This window comes from Saccoglossus kowalevskii, chromosome 11 (assembly GCF_978046115.1).
Source record: "Saccoglossus kowalevskii chromosome 11, keSacKowa6.1, whole genome shotgun sequence".
NCBI lineage: Eukaryota > Metazoa > Hemichordata > Enteropneusta > Harrimaniidae > Saccoglossus > Saccoglossus kowalevskii.
In genome coordinates this window covers 4283796-4303474 of record NC_140651.1, presented here as the reverse complement: position 1 = coordinate 4303474, position 19679 = coordinate 4283796, and the positions used below count along the sequence as shown (strand labels likewise).

Below are 19679 nucleotides of genomic sequence, written 5' to 3'. Positions count from 1 at the left end.
CGTATCCTGTATGTAGTCTTGGGTAATAGTGTGAATTACCCATCAGCTGATATTCATGGGTATGTCTTCGCGTATCTTGTATGTAGCCTTGGGTAATAGTGTGATTTACCCATCAGCTAATATTCATGGGGTATGTCTTCACGTATCCTGTATGTAGTCTTGGGTAATAGTGTGATTTACCCATCAGCTAATATTCATGGGTATGTCTTCGCGTATCCTGTATGTAGTCTTGCGTAATAGTGTGATTTACCCATCAGCTAATATTCATGGGTATGTCTTCGCGTATCCTGTATGTAGCCTTGGTTAATAGTGTGATTTACCCATCAGATAATATTCATGGGTATATCTTCACGTATCCTGTATGTAGTCTTGGGTAATAGTGTGATTTACCCATCAGCTAATATTCATGTCTTTGCGTATCCTGTATGTAGTCTTGGGTAATAGTGTGATTTACCCATCAGCTAATATTCATGGGTATGCCTTCGCGTATCCTGTATGTAGTCTTGGGTAATAGTGTGAATTACCCATCAGCTAATATTCATGGGTATGTCTTCGCGTATCCTGTATGTAGTCTTGGGTAATAGTGTGATTTACCCATCAGCTAATATTCATGGGTATGTCTTCGCGTATCCTGTATGTAGTCTTGGGTAATAGTGTGAATTACCCATCAGCTAATATTCATGGGTATGTCTTCCCGTATCCTGTATGTGGTCTTGGGTAATAGTGTGATTTACCCATCAGCTAATATTCATGGGTATGTCTTCGTATATCCTGTATGTAGTCTTGGGTAATAGTGTGATTTACCCATCAGCTAATATTCATGGGTATGTCTTCACGTATCCTGTATGTAGTCTTGGGTAATAGTGTGACCTTCCCATCAGCTAATGTTCATGGGGTATCTCTTCGCGTATCCTGTATGTAGTCTTGGGTAATAGTGTGAATTACCTATCAACTGATATTCATGGGTATGTCTTCGCGTATCCTGTATGTAGCCTTGGGTAATAGTGTGATTTACCCATCAGCTAATATTCATGGCGTATGTCTTCGCGTATCCTGTATGTAGCTTTGGGTAATAGCGTGATTTACCCATCAGCTAATATTCATGGGTATGTCTTCGCGTATCCTATATGTAGTCTTGGGTAATAGTGTGATTTACCCATCAGCTTATATTCATGGGTATGTCTTCGCGTATCCTGTATGTAGTCTTGGGTAATAGTGTGATTTACCCATCAGCTAATATTCATGGGTATGTCTTCGCGTATCCTGTATGTAGCCTTGGTTAATAGTGTGATTCACCCATCAGCTAATAGTCATGGGTATGTCTTCGCGTATCCTGTATGTAGTCTTGGGTAATAGTGTGATTTACCCATCAGCTAATATTCATGTCTTCGCGTATCCTGTATGTAGTCTTGGGTAATAGTGTGAATTACCCATCAGCTGATATTCATGGGTATGTCATCGCGTATCCTGTATGTAGCCTTTACCCATCAGCTAATATTCATGGGCATGTCTTCGCGTATCCTGTATGTAGTCTTGGGTAATAGTGTGATTTACCCATCAGCTAATATTCATGGGTATGTCTTCATGTATCCTGTATGTAGTCTTGGGTAATAGTGTGATTTACCCATCAGCTAATATTCATGGCATGTGTCTTTGCGTATCCTGTATGTAGTCATGGGTAATAGTATGATTTACTCATCAGCTAATATTCATGGCGTATGTCTTCGCGTATCCTGTATGTAGCCTTGGGTAATAGTGTAATTAACCCATCAGCTAATATTCGTGGCGTATGTCTTTGCGTATCCTGTATGTAGCCTTGGGTAATAGTGTGATTTACCTATCAGCTAATATTCATGGGTATGTCTTCAAGTATCCTGTATGTAGTCTTGGGTAATAGTGTAATTTACACATCACCTAATATAATTCATGGGATATGTCTTCGCGTATCCTGTATGTAGTCTTGGGTAATAGTGTGATTTACCCATCAGCTAATATTCATGAGTATGTCTTCAAGTATCCTGTATGTAGTCTTGGGTAATAGTGTGATTTACCCATCACCTAATATTCATGGGGTATGTCTTCGCGTATCCTGTATGTAGCCTTCGGTAATAGTGTGATTTACTCATCAGCTAATATTCATGGGTATGTCTTCAAGTATCCTGTATGTAGTCTTGGGTAATAGCGTGATTTACCCATCAGCTAATATTCATGTCTTCGCGTATCCTGTATGTAGTCTTGGGTAATAGTATGATTTACCCATCAGCTAATATTCATGGGTATGTCTACGCGTATCCTGTATGTAGTCTTGGGTAATAGTGTGATTTACCCATCAGCTAATATTCATGGGTATGTCTTCACGTATCATGTATGTAGCCTTGGGTAATAGTGTGATTTACCCATCAGCTAATATTCATGGGTATGTCTTCAAGTATCCTGTATGTAGTCTTGGGTAATAGTGTGATTTACCCATCAGCTAATATTCATGGCGTGTGTCTTCGCGTATCCTGTATGTAGTCTTGGGTAATAATGTGATTTACCCATCAGCAAATATTCATGGGTATGTCTTCACGTATCCTGTATGTAGTCTTGGGTAATAGTGTGATTTACCCATCAGCTAATATTCATGGGGTATGTCTTCACGTATCCTGTATGTAGTCTTGCGTAATAGTGTGATTTACCCATCAGCTAATATTCATGTGGTATGTCTTCGCGTATCCTGTATGTAGTCTTTGGTAATAGTGTGACTTACCCATCAGCTAATGTTCATGGGGTATCTCTTCACGTATCCTGTATGTAGTCTTGGGTAATAGTGTGAATTACCCATCAGCTGATATTCATGGGTATGTCTTCGCGTATCCTGTATGTAGCCTTGGGTAATAGTGTGATTTACCCATCAGCTAATATTCATGGCGTATGTCTTCGCGTATCCTGTATGTAGCTTTGGGTAATAGCGTGATTTACCCATCAGCTAATATTCATGGGTATGTCTTCGCGTATCCTATATGTAGTCTTGGGTAATAGTGTGATTTACCCATCAGCTTATATTCATGGGTATGTCTTCGCGTATCCTTTATGTAGTCTTGGGTAATAGTGTGATTTACCCATCAGCTAATATTCGTGGGTATGTCTTGGCGTATCCTGTATGTAGCCTTGGTTAATAGTGTGATTTACCCATCAGCTAATATTCATGGGTATGTCTTCGCGTATCCTATATGTAGTCTTGGGTAATAGTGTGATTTACCCATCAGCTTATATTCATGGGTATGTCTTCGCGTATCCTGTATGTAGTCTTGGGTAATAGTGTGATTTACCCATCAGCTAATATTCGTGGGTATGTCTTCGCGTATCCTGTATGTAGCCTTGGTTAATAGTGTGATTTACTCATCAGCTAATATTCATGGGTATGTCTTCGCGTATCCTGTATGTAGTCTTGGGTAATAGTGTGATTTACCCATCAGCTAATATTCATGTATTCGCGTATCCTGTATGTAGTCTTGGGTAATAGTGTGATTTACCCATCAGCTAATATTCATGGGTATGCCTTCGCGTATCCTGTATGTAGTCTTGGGTAATAGTGTGAATTACCCATGAGCTAATATTCATGGGTATGTCTTCGCGTATCCTGTATGTAGTCTTGGGTAATAGTGTGATTTACCCATCAGCTAATATTCATGGGTATTTCTTCGCGTATCCTGTATGTAGTCTTGGGTATTAGTGTGAATTACCCATCAGCTAATATTCATGGGTATGCCTTCGCGTACCCTGTATGTAGTCTTGGGTAATAGTGTGATTTACCCATCAGCTAATATTCATGGGTATGTCTTCACGTATCCTGTATGTGGTCTTGGGTAATAGTGTGATTTACCCATCAGCTAATATTCATGGGTATGTCTTCGCATATCCTGTATGTAGTCTTGGGTAATAGTGTGATTTACCCATCAGCTAATATTCATGGGTATGTCTTCGCGTATCCTGTATGTAGTCTTGGGTAATAGTGTGATTTACCCATCAGCTAATATTCATGGGCATGTCTTCGCGTATCCTGTATGTAGTCTTGGGTAATAATGTGATTTACCCATCAGCTAATATTCATGGGATATTTTAATGTGGCGCTACATAACAGATAAGCATGATGGTTAGTGCCTGGAAGGGAATAGAAGGTTTAGAAGGTAACGTAAAGGGGAATTTATTGTAGTGTCACCTCTGTGTAATTTACATTATATCTGCATTAACCTTCACTTCTGAAAGATAATGTGAGAGTTGACTCAAATGACTGGTAGAAGCAAGTCTTGGCAAAGTTTGCGAAATAGTAGTTATAATTACCAGACAGGCAATCGGGACATCACGGGATATCGAAATATGAATTATAGACAGTATTTCCAGATATATAGTTGGAATTGAAGCAAAGGAGTGGCCTATTAATCCATGAACCATACTCACACGTAACCGTACATATCACCCTGTGTTATTGTGTGTGTGGAGGGGGTGGCTGTCATGGACACAATCATATTAACTAGAAATGGTTTTAAAACGAAGAACTGTTTTATTAATGTAAATAATTATGAACAATACAAACTGAAATTTATAAACTATGAACAATAAATAATGAAAATCTGGGATTTGCTGTACAGTTTCCAGAAGGACTAATACTGTTGGGAAGGACTAATACTGCAGAAAAAAAACAGAAATAAAAACCCGAGATAAACAAATAATGTTGTTATTTTAACTACGAAAATATTCTGCTTGATTGCAACCTCTGAAATAAAACTTAAGAAAGGAACCGAAAACTATGCTGATAAATGCTACCTGGCAACGCGTAGACTGGCGAAACTTTGTACACAGGCCACAGCGGTACGTGGCAGCGCCCTCTAGGGATCGTGTGAACATCCATTTCCTGCAATGCTGCGAAGGAGATTCCCTGGTTCCCGGCGCCCTTTGTGAATGGCAAGTAGGACACCTTCTTGTAGTACCTCTGCCACAGGCAGCCTTTAATTTTGTGGTCAATCACCTCACTACGCACGGTCATTTCCCCGTAGTTGTTACATCTGAAAATGTACTACAAAAAGTGTTAAAGAAACGTATGTGACATCCGAACTATTTAATAATGTCAGACTTTATTAAAAACGTAAATACGAATCATTTTATCGCGAACTATGTTTTGCAAGATAATGTTATTGTAGTAAAATGGCGCACATTAAAACTGGGAAGAAAAAACGTTTTGTTAACGTATGTAGTTTGGAAAGTACTAGGCGCGGAATGTAAATTTATTATTTTGTGTATACTAGAATAAAACGGACTAATAATTCAAACTTATGTACGTATTGGAGGCCTTGGCGTGTGTGTTTCAAAATGATGCATGCATTTTAAAAACGGCGTGACTGTGCTTTTTAATGGTATGAGCATTAAACGTATGTGCATTAAAAAACGATGTGTGTATTTTAAATGGCATGTGTGTTTAAAAAAGACGTATGTGTTTTAAAATGTATGTGTGTTTGAAAAATGACGTGTGCGTATTAAAAATTATGTGTGTTTAAAAAATGACGTGTGTTTAAAAATGACATGTGTGTTTTTAGAAATAACGTGTGTGAGGTCGAATGTAAATTTCGTGTGTGTATGGTTACACCAAGAAAATGACATTGTAATGTGTATTTATTCGTTTCACATCGGATACGAAGTATGGTTACACCAAGGAAATGACATTGTAATGTGTATTTATTCGTTTCACATCGGATACGAAGTATGGTTACACCAAAAAAATGACATTGTTATGTGTGTGTATTCGTTTCACATCGGAGACGAAGTATGGTTATACCAAGGAAATGACATTGTAATGTGTATGTATTCGTTTCACATCGGAGACGAAGTATGGTTATACCAAGGAAATGACATTGTAATGTGTATTATTCGTTTCACATCGGATACGAAGTATGGTTATACCAAGGAAATGACATTGTTATGTGTATGTATTCGTTTCACATCGGAGACGAAGTATGGTTATACCAAGGAAATGACATTGTAATGTGTATTATTCGTTTCACATCGGATACGAAGTATGGTTACACCAAAGAAATGACATTGTTATGTGTATGTATTCGTTTCACATCGGAGACGAAGTATGGTTATACCAAGGAAATGACATTGTAATGTGTATTATTCGTTTCACATCATACCTGACACCTTTCCAAACTCATGACGATTATCAAACGAATAATGCCAGAGAGCGCCACCACAGGTAGGCTGTAAATGAAACCTAAACCTAAACGAAAATAAAATTGCGCTTAATGAAATGAAATATAGAATTTATAAAGCAGAAATTTGTTTCATGAAAAACTTGCCACAGGGAACGGGGAAAATATTTAATACAGGAAATACACGTAATTACTTCAACATCTTAGGTCTATGGTCAGCTGTAATTGTTAGACGGTAATACGATCGGTGGTGGCGCTATACAATATGATACTTTGTGTGTGCGTCCATTGGAAAAAGAAATTATAAACGAGATCTCTTTTAATTGAACTGAAAGTTCGGGATATCTGCGAGTCATAATTTCTAGTTTAAATATTTCCGGTTTTGTAGATTTCTTTCCTTCTCTATAATTCCCATTTAGCGCAAGTGTATTATTTCTGTCAGCGGGGTCATTCGATTTTTGATGAAATTGTCAAGAGGTAATCTTGACAATTGACAAAAGGCCAGTTGGACTGATTTTGTTTATTTATAAATCAAAATGTTATGATCGAATTGTTCTTGAGACGAGAACAAACGAGTTTAGTAGAGATTTATATATCGTTACCAAGGAAACGGGAACATGCCCAATCACTATTTATTGCTAAATAACATAACAAGACGATTTTGTATGACTTATTAGACGAGGTAGTTGCCATGAAAACACCATTATTTTGAAGGATACTTCATCATTGTCATATAGGTCCATTGTCCGATTCGTTGAGTAGATGAAGTATTTAAATTCTATTCAGTCTTTTTTAATGATTAATCTATTTTATTATAAAAAGACATATTAATACAATGCTATATAGGGATTAGTAAGGTTAAGTATGCAGCACCTGTGACATATACCTGTGCCTTCGGCTGTGCCTTATCGTTATTTATATTGTGACTAGTGTCTTCATTTTTCGAAATGTATCACTCATAAATTGCAAAGGTGTTCAATTTCGAAGTGGAAGTGAATCGAGTGGTGGGAAGAGGGACCGACGTTACTAGACAGCAACCACAAATGAAGGCAATATGCATACACACATTGGAACTGGAATAGCTTAAATTTGGAATGACATTAGGATGAATTACTCAAACGTCAGTCTGTGTTGACGTTTGTAATAACAGGGGTGAACTGTCACATTAATGGTTGCATTAATCACAATTAAGTAGAAATAACGTCATACTGTATTTAATCTATATTAAATAACCAACACTGCTGGCTATATGACAATATTATACGGAGGTGTAGAGTAAAATGTCATTCACTGAAATGATCATTTCAACTAACCGAAAGTTTCATTCACAAATAATGTTGTGAACGGATCCAGGTTAGATCACAAATGTGTAATTGACAACTGTGTAATAAATGATATAAATCGCTGCCACGTCAATATCACACACTGGCACCATGACTAATATTAGTCTTAGGTTATTTATTACGTTTACAATATACAGTTTTATTAAAATGGGGGTACAGATTTTGTTTGAACGATATGCAAAGTTGCTAGCTCGAAACAAAATTATTACTGAGATAATTTAATACACATTTTGTTATAATGCAGTGCTTAATTAGCTATTATTTAAAAATAAACATCAGACCTTCTACTTTAATGTCCGACAGTTTCTAGGTTTGCGCCTTTCCTACTTTATTGAAGCGCACAGGGCTTGTCACCTGAAGGCGAATCTTTAATAGTGAGTCATGAACTATGTATAATTTAATCTGAGGGAAAATGCTATAAATCACGTGCACACTTGTAGATGGAATATCATGTGTCAAAATTATTAAACAGAAACAAATTTGTATTTTTGCCTGATTTGATCGATTCAATGAGTATTCACATTGGAAATTGGCACAAGTGTTCTCCAATTAGTATGTGTTCGAAATCGAGGCTAGTCTTTTAGAACTTTCCTTATATCATACATCATGTGATTGATTATTATAAATATCAATTAATAATTATCATATGAGAACAATTAAACAATTAGACATTGTATTCAGTCCAATCTTGATATTCTACAGGCCCCGTCAAATAACTGTCTAAGGTAGTTCCAAGATGTACTCATGTATTTTAAAAGTTGGTATGCCTTTGAAGTTTGAAAGTATCTGAAGGTACATTGAAAGTCCAAGTGCATTACACAGACGAAAGTGCAATTCATTGATGAAGTGAACAACACTTATACATACGTCGACATTCACGTCGTCACAATCACATATACTAATTAGAAGGTACTCAATCTGAATCCTCAAAATTGTGTTCACCGGATCGAAATCTCTCCCTAAATCTAAGTCGAATGTGGGTTTTTTTTTTCGAATGGAAATCTCTTCTAAAGTTGATGAAAATTCGTCCATAACAATTGGAGTTATCAATATAATTATAACAAATAATTCTCAAATGAGAATGAGTTGTCATATTAATAACGATTGATATGAATATACGATGCGGAGTGATACAATAGCTGCATGTAATAAGGCATGATTGATTTTATGGAGATTAAAAACTTTTGGTTTTCAATATGGCAGCAAATACGAAAAATAGTGAATAAAAGTGTTGCTTTTTTTAAATGGCTGGGTGTTCATTTTACTTTATACATCAAGTTTACTATCCATTTTAGCATTACTATCGTTTAGTCATAAACAAATACGTCAATGCATACTATGACCGGGTTTCCTACAATTTATGAATTAAATAAGATGACAGAACCCCACACCCTCTTCGTGGCTTTCGTTGCGTATGGAAGTTATTTTCACGAGTGATGCGATGTATCCTGCGGTCGTACATTCACGAGCGAAGCGACACGACAGAACCAGAACTTGAACTATGATACACAGTTTATGTTGAAGTTAAAAGCCTCACCATAGAACTGCAGTACTCCACTGACAGGATGACTCTCTTCGACAGCGGTCGTCGCTGAGCTGCATGCTACAACTTCGTTTGTGATGTTGCTTGCTGGTCGTGGATTGAATGAGTCTTGGTTACCGGTCAAAACGTTGCTCATTTGGCGTTGGTAATCTTTATTTGAAACTGAGTAACGCCGCAGCGTCACCAGCAGAAACTTCCTGGTATCTCAAAGTTGATGGTTGATGGTTGATGGCTCCATAGTAATCGCTGATTTTACGGCGGGTGGATCTTCCGAGAGCTCTTCAATGTTTATAAAACTCAGTTTCCAGGTGATCAACATACATCAAGTTCTCCCAATCGCAGTATTCCATGTGATGTACATCTAACATGCCAAAAATGTTGCTGAACGATTTGAACCGGACAAAAATAGCAGACGAAAATGCGTTTACAAAATAAAACTAGTTCGGTAGCCAATGGAAATAATATGTTCATTTGCATATCGACTGTGAAAATACCGAAAACAATATTGCATGGGTGATATGCAAATTAGTTTTAGTCAAAATAAGTGGATGCCTAAAAGTACCATTACTGTTGTTCAAATTTCATTCCCCTCGGCAAGTATATTCGTGTACCCAAGGGGAAAATATCATACTTCTGAATAGTGTTTATTTTTGCTAAAACGGTACTCCTAAAAGAACTACTTTGTTTGCTCTCAGACAGACAACCTTCAGACAGCGCGTAGAATGAGAAAATGTTCGACAGTATATATGAGATATGTATTTTGATCTGTTCTGTATTACATCATGCATGCCATGCAATTATTGAGCTAAAATACACTCTTATGTCCACATACGACTTATTTAAATGTCTTCACGAGAAATTGAATAAATATGAGGTCAGGCAGTATAAATGCCATGACTGATGTCGACTACAAAGCACACACTGTGCATGGTGTCTGACATATTTTAAGTAAAATTGTTGCGGGGCTTAGCGTGACGTTACGTTTTGCATAATTACTTATCAAATTCAGGTTTGATTTATTCTAGTTCATATCCTGTCGTGTTAATACTCGGCTAAATAAATATTTGTCACACCATGACTTGGCGGCTGAATGTTTAATTTGACATACAGTTCGGCACAGTTTTACAGAAATTCGCGTTCTGAAACCAACAAGTTGCTGACAAGTAGAGTATTACACGCACCAGGAATCTGGCATTTTAAATACATCGAATAAGTTGTTAGTTAAATACAAACTCTTACATACATGCAAACAAATACAGCGCCTATCTTATTGGATATACAGTAAAACATGCTTGTACTAAATTTTATAATGTGTTTATCGATTAATATAATTGGCATATACAATTTTAAATTAAAGAAACGTTAATTCATTATCAGGTACCAAGTTCTTTATGTATCTGATTACGTGCGTGCATATATGAAGAGCAGTGCACAGCACAGTATGCACAGCTGATACATGTTAATATCAGCATACTTTATTCAATTTGACACAGCTGTCATGACGTATATAAATGCAAGGATTAGCGGCGTTTCATTAAAATCAGTTCAGCTATTATTGTTATTGGCGTGGTGATCGGAGAGGAGAAACAACACTTCCGTTAAGGTTGGTATGCACTGTAATTGATAGTCATTGTACCGGAACACAAGTATTTGACTACCTCTTTCCTTGTAAAGAGTATCTATTTTTCAGTTAAACGGAATTACTAAAATAAATATGGCGTGTTTTTAATATAAAGAGAGCTAAAACAAACAAAAACGAAACATTTAATTATTCATTTTAATTTTAATGTTAAATGTTTATAACAAACACACATATCGTCGAGTTAGGGAGAATTTGCCTTGGCGGTTTGAACGTTTATAATTTTATTTACTCCAAGGCGCTAGAACGAACGCAACACATTTCCGGTATCTAGAGAGTATATAAATTCTTTTTTAATTGTATTCTGATCGTATCTTTCTTTTTGAAAGTATATTGTTTTTATTTGGTATTATCGATATCATGATCGTAGAACCATACATCACATCAATACAACGTGTAATGTTCACACGAAACTACTACGCATTGATACTATATTAATTTACGTGAGATCATGTGTATCTGTTGCAAATGAAATGACAAAACAGTGTTTGTTTCGTTTTATTAAAAAAACATGACCTTTCAATTACTTTGCGTTCCTAACATGGTACAAACATTTAATATGAATCAGAACTGACATTCCCACGCACGAACGAAGCCAATTGCACAAAGGAATTTTTTTATCTATATATTAACCGTCCTAATTATTGTTTGCAGTTGTTCAGGGGCCGCTTACACTGAACTGCTCAGTGTGACCGTTCAAAAATATCAAATACTATAGCAGTATGCTGTGTTTTTTAAAACGAACTTGAAGAGGACCAGATATTCATCCATGTGTTAAATATAGTAATCATATAAATGAAAATCATTTATAGGATAAACTCTATTGTTGGAATACAATACTATAATGCTTTAATAAACTTGTGATACTGACAGTTGTAATATTAGGTGGTATAACAATAATAATAAACTACTTTTTCGGTTAGAGTGTTACTGTCATCGTGTTATATTGTGTTTATTTCGTGAATGGTTTTGGCAACAGGTGGTGTAAGGATTACGAAAGATCGAAACGACGACCATGGGTGTCACTCTATCTACGCGTGAAAACAAGTCAACAAGTCTGAAAATATTTATTTCACATATTTTACTCACATTTCTTAATTTTTTGGTATATTTTCTTTGAAAATCAATGTATTCTATTTCATGCAATTAACCACGTATTGTAATTTCTATCAATAAACAGATTAGTGCAAGTATTTGTGTCAGTTAATGATCTGACCGCAAAAGTTAAGACGATTACAGAAATATTGTTTGACACATTTGCGCTATGCAACGAAATCGTATATATTTAGTTATAAACGACAACCTATAGCTGTTGACAGTGAACATAACTTATTGACTCTGTTGTAAAGACATTTGGTCTGAAAAATTACCCCCCAAAAAGCTCTAATTGGGGGGTAGGGGTAGTAAAAATGGCATTGTTTCTGGTAATCTTTACCATGTTTAGTAATTTTTTTTTCAATTGTAAATACACCACTGTATTCAAATACATGGACGTTTTCCAAGATGAATCACTCTAATAATTATCAAATGTAATTAAAAATCGTGCTCTTATTTATCTCATCAATCTTGTGAAAAACAAACAGAACACGATAAATTGTGTCGAGTAATAACACGTGAAATTGACCCTATATTTTACAGGATATTGATTAGAGACAAGATCGTGCAGACTGTTCGTCAAAACGTGAGTACTCCCTTACATTTCACTTTCTGATATACAGTACACAATATCTATTTATCACAATACGTTATTCATAATTTCCATGCATGTGAGTTTCTAACAATACTAATGTAATGAAACTACAATGTTACCAGTAGTGTTTTTTTATTATTTCATGTACTAATGTAAACAAAATATGCATAACAGTTTTGGTTGAAATCAAAATAGAATAAATGAAATATAATATAATTTGTTCAGGGGAAATTGTCCTGTTACTGCAACCAGATACATTATTTTGCTCACAGAACGGCACATTTGCAATTGGCTGCAGCCCGACTGTGGTAATTGTGCTAGAGATAAACTTATAAATATAAAATGTAACATGTACACTATATTTGAGTTCATAGCTCTTCTTGTGTCGGTCTTTGTAATGGTATTTTAGTTATTTCTGATACATTTGGTGTCTTAAAATTTATTATTTTCTGACGTTAAGATTCTTATCGACACAGAAGAGCCATTGTTCCTCCCATAGACACAGGCGTAATACAAACGTGTGACGCCAAACGCTTTTCTGACAAAGGGAAACCAAGTTATAAAAATAACGCAAGTATTGCTTCTGGAGAAAGTGTGGTTCTCTGTTTTGAGTAATTAGACTCACTTTTTAATATATTACAGTGGATTTATGCACTAAATCCAATTGTGTGAAAATAATCCTGAAACAGTTGAGAAGTAAACGCGACCTCAGCTGTGAAAGTCGTTGGATGGTAATTAATCCTACCCATATTATTCTACAGTGACACGTTTCTAAAGAAATAACTAAATAAATAAATAAATAAAAAAATCCAGCGACTAGTAAATAATACAAGTAAATATTTCAAAAATGTCTTATTGATTTTAATTTTTAGTGTTTATTTCAATTGTGATGTCATTTAATTGTATGAACTAGTATTTTTTTAACTTGAAAAAATTCTCAAAAGTCATTTGGGATACATATTGGTTTCACTGAATTTGATAAATAGGTTTGTATGATGTTTTGCAGCTGGGGAGTATCGATAAATCAATTGTGTAATCTCTCTAAAAACACATGAGCACGTGAGCATTAAATCTATACCGACAAACTAAATTAAATTATGTTATATAATTATTCCTATGTCAATTAAATGTAAAACCAAAAAGTTGTTTAAAATATTAAAATCTACTTTGTCTAGTATCAATTAAGGAGCTCTCAAATATCGTCTTTTGTAGAAGTGGTATAATTCAAAAGTGATATATTGAACAAATTCAAAGAACTTTTGAAACAATTTAAATGTGATTCAATTATTTTAATTTTTTCTACATTATATACCGTTAAATCAGATAGTACAACAAGAATATTTTAAAAATGGTTCCAGTTGCTATAAAACATATGTGATTCTACTTACATTGTTAAAGCAGGAGAGTCGTCACCTGCGCATGCGTCATATGGCCATAGCGTGTCATTGTTTACGAACAAAAGTCTACCCATGAGCATTTGCGTTTTAGCGTGTGTTGTTATCGTTGCAGGTGACGCCCCTCCCGCTATAACAATGTAAGTGGAATCATATCATATGTTTTATAGCAACTGGAACCACTTTTATTAAAACACAATACGTTTCTACACCGAAGATGACATCATCAATATTCTGATATACTTTCCATCAATAATTTAATTGTTATTTTCTAATAATATATACAGCTGAACTTGAGAAATCGGTTTCTTATGCGTCATACGTCTGTGCCTAGAATTTGAATTTCCTACTTTATGACAAAAGAGATGAATTTAATTTCAGTATTATAATTTTTCCATACATGTACAGCGATAGCATAGTGTCCTATCTACTGGGTATATATTTCCCAACTTATTCACTATTTCAGTACATATGCCAACTTTCCAAAAGGCTATCGTCTCTATTCATCTAAACCATTAAACAAGGATGTGACAGAGAACGGCTAGCCTTGATATTCAAAAGGTTCCTTGTCAAATACAATACGATTCAGTCAATGCTACTTGTCTCGTGTATACTTTAGGTTTCAAACAGAAACCATTGATTATGTATGGCGGGTGCCATATGTGCTCATTTTTGAACAACTGACATCACGTTATGTATAGCCTGAGATCAATATATCTTTCTCGTAGTTATTCTTTCTCTTACTCATTCATGTGTTTTCCTCTTGAAAATTGCTCTATACGACTTATGTCATACAATACATGTTTTGGTATGATATTTCTAATTGATCAGGTGTGATTTCGCTACGTTTATCGGCACCACAAAATGGTTTGCGTATTGTTATTGGAAGCTCCTTGATAAAAGAATACTTTTATACAACATTACAACAAGCCGCGCTATAAGTAATAGGATGTATATCAAAGCAGCGACATAACTACTCGAAACATCTCTAAACACGTGCGGATGACTACCCAAACAGAAGGAAAATGTATGCATATCCGCCCTTCAACTGCTAATTTTGGTGGCATGTGCAAATATTGGTATACTAAGTAATTTACACCATTAGTAGGTAAAACGGTTCTCTTTAGGTATGAATTCAATTACAATTTCAAGACCACTGTTGTACTGGACTAAGCCATCTATGACAACTTAGTTTAGAATCACCGAAGCCATGACCTGTTCTGAAGAATTTTGGTGACTGGAAAAGAATATTTTGTGTGCTTGCTAACCTGTTTTCTTACTGGTAAAACATGTTTTCTTACTGATAAAACCAGTTTTCATATTGATAAAACATGATTATTCCCTGCAATTTGCGCGCATTGTTGAGTAAACTCACTGTTTTGGTTCATGAGTTGTAACAACTATGCGCCCTGTATTACTATTTCTGTAATGGGTTGCTTATAATAATTGTTTTTTCATGAACACTGACGGCTTAGAACAATAGACGGAATCCAGTTTTTGTTCTTTGCTCGCCAATTTCAATTGGTTATATCAGCACGCGCACGTTTCATGTCAAAAATATTGTCTCTCTGCAACAATCTTTCTTTGATTGTGCTTTCTTCTCTGCCATTGCTACAGCTTCAGCGCTGCCTTTGATTGTAAATCGCCACACTGCCAAATGATACACAAAAAGTAAAACAACATTATACATTGTACATCGATTATATATTTGTAATGGTTTTTATTTGCAGATGACTACAAGAATCACCATTCTTCTCATTGTGATGACTGTCACTATAGTGACTGCAAACAACCTACCCCACCAATGTATGGCGCTGTGTTCCCGGTGTGCCAGGACTTCGCAAGATTCTCACTTTAATGGACGACGCTGCCTTACCGTGTGTGAAAATTCACCCAAAGCTGTACCATTAGCAACGTACAGATGGCAAGATTACTGTGAAGAGATAATGCGAAAAAATGGCTGATCTCAGAAACCACAGAAAATGGGCAGTACACCTGCAGAATACCTCTGAATTACCTTACCCATCCTTTATCATCGATAAAAACTTAAAGGGACAGATATAGTATGCCATTTACACAATAGTACATTTACATAGAGTTGTCTGATTGCAACATTCTTCCAGATATGTGTGTATTGATAAATTCACGGAGCTAGGATATCTTCGACTGCTTGTCAAAACGTGATAGCAAACATAGGCTAATCACAATGGGAATCATAAATTAAAGTAGCTATTTATAGGTCAGGGTTTACAACAAGCGAAGTTCTATTACAGTGGCTGTACTTTGAAATAGTTTAATAAACAATTGTTCCAATATGTCTTAACACTAACTGTCTTAACACCTCTTTTCTACAACATTTTCATGTTGCATAACACAAAGGCACATGTGTGTACATATTGTACAGTATGGGTATGTCGTGAATTGATCCATGATATATGTCACTGAGAAAAAAATAGTTGTATTGAAGCAAACGTGTAATATTTGCACATTGATTATTTTGTTGTCTTCTATACATTTTAAATTAATACGGAAAGTATTAACCTACATGTCAAGATAATAAACAATGAATATTAAATTAGCATACGCCACATGTAACAGGAAGTGTCCCAATTTTCATATACTTATTCTATAACGCATATGGTAAGTGTACATTATAATATATCTACAATGACTGTACCATGATAATATTGGGTAAAATATGTTTATTCCATAACCTTTTACGAAATGTATTGTAATAATTAAAGCATTGAATCCTTTTAAATCTGACCACCTTTGTTTCAATAATTGTGCTTCATGTACGGAGATAAACAAACTGGGATATAATTTAGTATGATATATACACGGGGGTATAATTTATGGTAAAATACACACTGAATCATAATGATATACATACATGGTTAGAATTTAATGGAATGTACACATATGATTATAATTTATGGGCAATATCACGGGGTAAATTCTTTTCCTCTGGGTCAGGGGGGAATCTCGTCTCGTCTCTATATCGCGCCCCCTTGAGGTGCGGGATCGAGAACGTCACTTAAGCTTTACAGTCAAATAAGACACACACAACGAAATACGTTTCAACTCTCGTCTTAGTCGATCAGTCAAGCACTCTATAAGACACAGCGCCCTGGGGAAAAGATCCCCAAGACTCTCGCAAGGCTGATCCAAGACTCTCTAGGACTCGCCCTAAGACTCTCCAGGACTGGACTGCGTCTCTCGTGGAGTACTTGCCAAGACCAACTAAAACAACTTTATTCATTTTCAAAACCTTAACCAATTACAAAGCAGTAAAAAGACTCTAAGGCGTAACCTTCAATCATACAGCCAATCACACTAAGTACTGAACACGTCATATCTTTTGATTAATCGTTCACTACATTAATAACTACGAATACCAACTGTCAGAAATAATAGCCCAAATAGCGACGGTTATCTCGTAATTAGTTCCAAATCACTGAGCCAAGTTCCGTCCAAAACTTCAAATAGGCCTAAACGATGACAGACATAACACAGCAATTCGCTAGTAATCAGCTAATTAAGTCGATTAACAGATACGCGAAAACAAATTCATGACACATCCCTTCACCCAAACTGAGATTATGCCTCCCGGCATTGCACGTTCACAAATCAAAGATACCGTCCTCTACTCATCGTCATACAGGTTAAATACAATACTAATAACAGATATAAATCAAAAGAGTAAAACACACTGATTAATAAACTGATTATAAAGTCTAAATACAATGGTTATAAAGTATCAAATATCAACGGTTATAAATCAAAAAACAAGGGAAAGGCTACAAATCGACTCACTTATCTCAAACAGGTCCGCTGAGGTAATCCTTCGCTGCACTGTCTCCGTTACTAAGGTTACAAACTCTATATCAAAGGTAAAAAAAAACTAAGGCGTGGCAGTGTAACCAAGCGACCAGCCAATCGCTGCAGTCGACAGCATGATCACGTGATTACCAGGGATGCGTCTCTCGGTTAAAGCATTGCAAGCGGTAACTAATAAACAATGAATAACAAGCTATTAATGAAACTCCTGTCATATACGCCTATAAACTTCACAAACTGAATTCACAAGTCATTAATCTAAACACAAGTCAAACGGCATGCAAAGACGCTTTCATAATACATTATTCCTCTGGCAAAAACGGGAAATAGGTAAAACGATAGACACTACTGAGTTACATATAAGCCTGTCAATCATGAAGAAAAGCTTGCGTTATCAAACAATACATATATGGGAGCAGCATACTCTTAACCCAAAAAGACATTTAAAAACGTTACAAAGGTGCTCTCCACTCAAAAAGCATCAGAAGTATTCCGGAAAACAACACGTAAACAAAAACAACTCTTAAAACGTCGATATCTCTGTACATCGACAAATCTCAAAACTCTGAAAAACTCTTTTGGGCATTACTTTCCCCATCATATTCCGTACTCATAAACTCATTAAAACACCATAAAACTTCACAAAACTCAAAACACTGTGTTGCAAATAATTGTCCACTGAGGCGCGCTTAAATCGTTATAAAGGACCTCGCACATCACTAAATATCATTTCCAAACAAAGATCTCGGCGCTTACACACATACAATTCAATATCACAAAAAACAGTAGAAACGATAGGAAAAGCAATCAATACATTACATTACTGAACAATAGGGTTAGGATTCTGGAAAAGAGTTCAACGTCTTGAGTTACAGTGTCCGTTACAGTGTCCAGCGAGCAGTTCTCTAAGCAATACACAGATAGCTAAAGTTCTAATCAAAGTCTATATAGCGTCTTCTCTTGTCGTCGCGTTAGTCCGGGTCGTTCTTTATCATCTTCTTGTCTTTAATGTCGCTCAATTCTTAATTATTCAGTCCTATACGATATTCGTCCTTCATAAAGGGTTCCGAAGTCTTCATCTCTTCAGCGTTGTACATCGGTGCCATACTGGTAAAGCCGTTAGTCGTCAAGCGTGGTTTCTGAGTCGTCTCTGCCATGGAGCTGTTAGTTCGGTTCATAAGAAAGACACACCTTCGCCATTTCACTTTTCTTCACAGGATGTCAATGTGTGTTAAACACCTGCCCGGGATCTCCACTCACGTATGAGGGGAGAATTCTTCTTTTCTGGGTTCTCCACACATGTCAGGGGGAATCTCGTCTCGTCTCTATATCGCGCCCCCTTGAGGTGCGGGATCGGGAACGTCACTTATACTTTACAGTCAAATAAGACACACACAGCGAAATACGTTTCAACTCTCGTCTTAGTCGATCAGTCGAGCACTCTATAAGACACAGCGCCCTGGGGAAAAATCCCCAAGACTATCGCAAGGCTGACCCAAGACTCTCTAGGACTCGCCCCAAGACTCTCCAGGACTGGACTGCGTCTCTCGTCTCTCGTGGAGTACTTGCCAAGACCAACTAAAACAACTTTATTCATTTTCAAAACCTTAACCAATTACAAAACAGTAAAAAGACTCTAGGGCGTAACCTTCAATCATACAGCCAATCACACTAAGTACTGGACACGTCATATCTTTTGATTAATCTTTCATTACATTAATAACTACGAATACCAACTGTCAGAAATAATAGCCCGAATAGCGACGGTTATCTGGTAATTAGTTCCAAATCACTGAGCCAAGTTCCGTCCAAAACTTCAAATAGGCCTAAACGATGACAGCCATAACACAGCAATTCGCTAGTAATCAGCTAATTAATTCGATTAACAGATACGCAAAAACAAATTCATGACAGCAATAAACACAATAGAGTACACGAGAACTGGTGATGGTTGTAGAACCATAACTGCCTCAGCTCAAAGACTGTTATGTAATACATGGGAATGTAAAGGGAAATGCATTGTAGTGTTACCTTTGTGTAAT

At 36.1% G+C, this 19679-nt stretch overlaps 1 long non-coding RNA gene across 1 annotated transcript; it reads left to right on the top strand.

Moving 5' to 3' along the window:
- Nucleotides 1-10593: 10593 nt before the first annotated feature.
- LOC102802606 (uncharacterized) lies at nucleotides 10594-16120 on the top strand. Its single transcript, XR_438133.3, has 3 exons — nucleotides 10594-10677; nucleotides 12352-12394; nucleotides 15528-16120. It is a non-coding gene; the product is annotated as an uncharacterized LOC102802606 (long non-coding RNA).
- The last annotated feature ends 3559 nt before the right edge of the window (nucleotides 16121-19679 follow it).